The following is a 2,500-nucleotide window of genomic DNA, read 5'->3' on the forward strand; positions in this document are numbered from 1 at the left end:
AACAGTAAAATATGCGTGTTATTTTCTCTTTGATATTTCATTTAATTACGATATATATATATATATATATATATATATATATATATATATATATATATATATATATATATGTGTATATATTTCTTTTTTCTTTTTTTTCTTTTTTTTCTTTTAATATACTCTCAATTCATGCACGTGGGTATAACGGTGACAGAAAATAATACAAAGAATGATTAATTATATTGATAATATTTGATAAGAAATTGAGATCACTGTTACGGCCTATTTTATGTCAATAATAATGTAATGTTTTCTATTAACGTAATTACATTATTAAGTAATAATAATGAGGAAAACTACATCATAGGAACTCCAATGATAGTAATAATTATCTGTAATGCAACGTATACCGTAAGATTTACATAATGTAAACAATATAAACGTATATATATATAATATCTATCATCCTGTCGATCGTGTTTATACGTATCAAAATTAAAGAAAAAAAAGGGTAAAAATCTGAAATTATTTGCTAGTTACGTCGAATTAAAGGCTAGACCTTGTATTTTAATTAAGATTAATCATCCACAGAATCACTAATTATGCAATTTAGATTTTGAAAATTTTCATTATTACTGATGATGCTTCTGTTAATGATAACAATATAATTAAAGTGTAGTTTATTGCATCCTGAATTTCCTTGTCCAAAAGCTTTAAATGATGATATCAAATATGACATTATAGCGTATCACATTTCATATATCATACTATGAATGAAATTATCAAGTTGCAGAAAATGTAGAATACCTGATATTAAGGGATATTTGTAACTTAACAACTTAATAACATCTCCATAACACGTCATTATTATCAGTAATATATTTTGTTATATCAAAATATATATTACTTTTGATACGTCTGTTCACCAAGGAAATTTGCATAAACTACTTTCTCATATAAGATAATCACGTTTCATATTCTAATTAGCGGAGGAAAAGATTTCGTTGACGGGAATTTTTATTAAATGGATTAAGTGAATATTCGATTATTAATTCTATTTCAGTTGATATACGTGGTTGCTTTTCAATCAGAGTATGATCTTGGTTTGTTCTTTAGGCGATTATTATTATTAATTATTATTATTATTATTATTATTATTATTATTATTATTATTATTATTATATTATTATTATTATTATTATTATTATTATCATTATTATTATTATTATTATTATTATTATTATTATTATTATTATTATTATTATTAGTAGTAGTAGTAGTAGTAGTAGTAGTAGTAGTGATAATAATAGTGCTAGTAGTACTAATATTATTACTAACAATAATGATAATATAATAATAATAATGATAATAATAATAACAATATTAATATTTATTATTATTATTGTATTATTATTATTATATTATCATTATTATATTATTATTATTATATTATTATTATTATTATTATTATTATTTGGGGAAAAGGAAAAAAAGGGGTTTTTAAAAGAAAAAAAAAGGGAAAAAGGGAAAAAAAGGGGGGAAAAAGAGGGGTTAAGGAAAAAAAAAAAAAAAAAAAAGGGGGGAAGGGGAAAGGGGGAAAAAAAGGGAAAAGGGGGGGGAAAAGGGGAAAAAAAAAAAAGGGGGGAAAAAGGAAAAAGGAAAAAAAAAAGAAAAAAAAAAAAGGGGGGGGGGAAAAAAGGAAAAAAAAGGGGGAGGGGAAAAGGGGAAGGAAAAAGAGGGAATAGGGGAAGGAAAAAAAAGGAAAAAAAAAAGAAAAAAAAAAAAAAAAAAAAAAAAAAAAAAAAAAGGGAAAAAAAGCAAAATGGGGAAAAAAAAAAAAGAAAAGGGGAAGAAGGGGGGAGAAAAGGAGGGAAGGGAAGGGAAAAAAGGGAAGGAAAGGAGAAAGAAGGAGGAGGAAAAGGAAGGGGGAAGGAAAAAGGGAAAAAGGGGAAGGAAGGGGGGGGAAAAGGGAAAGAGGAAGGAAGAAGGGGAAAAGGGAGGAAGGAAGAGGGGAAAAGGGGGGGAAGGAGGGGGAAAGGGAAAGGGGAAAAGGAAAAAGGGAAAAAAGGAGGAAGAAGGAAAAGGAAAGGGAGGAAAAGGAAAAGGGGGAGAAAAAGGAAGGAAAAGGAAGGAAAGAAGGGGGGAAGAAGGGGAAAGAAGAAGAAGGGAAAAGGGAAGGAAGGAAGGAAGGAGGGAAGGGGGAGGGGGAAAAAAGGGGGAAAGGGAAAAGGGGGGGAGGAAGGAAGGGGAGGGGGGGGAAAAGGGGAGGAAAAAAAAAGGGGGAAAGGAGGGAGGAAGGAAAAAGGAAGGAAAGGGGGAAGGGGGGAAGGGAAGGGGGGGAAGGAGGGGGGGAAGGGGGAAAGGAGAAAAAAAGGGAAAGGAAGGGGGGGGGGAAAAAGGAAGAGGGGGAAGGGAAAGGAAGGGGGGGGGAAGGAAGGAGGAAGAAGGAGGGAGGGGGAAGAAGGAAAAGAGGAAGAAGAAGGAGGGAAGGAAAGGAAAAGGAAGGGAAAAAGGGGAAAAG

This window comes from Penaeus monodon, chromosome 6 (assembly GCF_015228065.2).
Source record: "Penaeus monodon isolate SGIC_2016 chromosome 6, NSTDA_Pmon_1, whole genome shotgun sequence".
NCBI lineage: Eukaryota > Metazoa > Arthropoda > Malacostraca > Decapoda > Penaeidae > Penaeus > Penaeus monodon.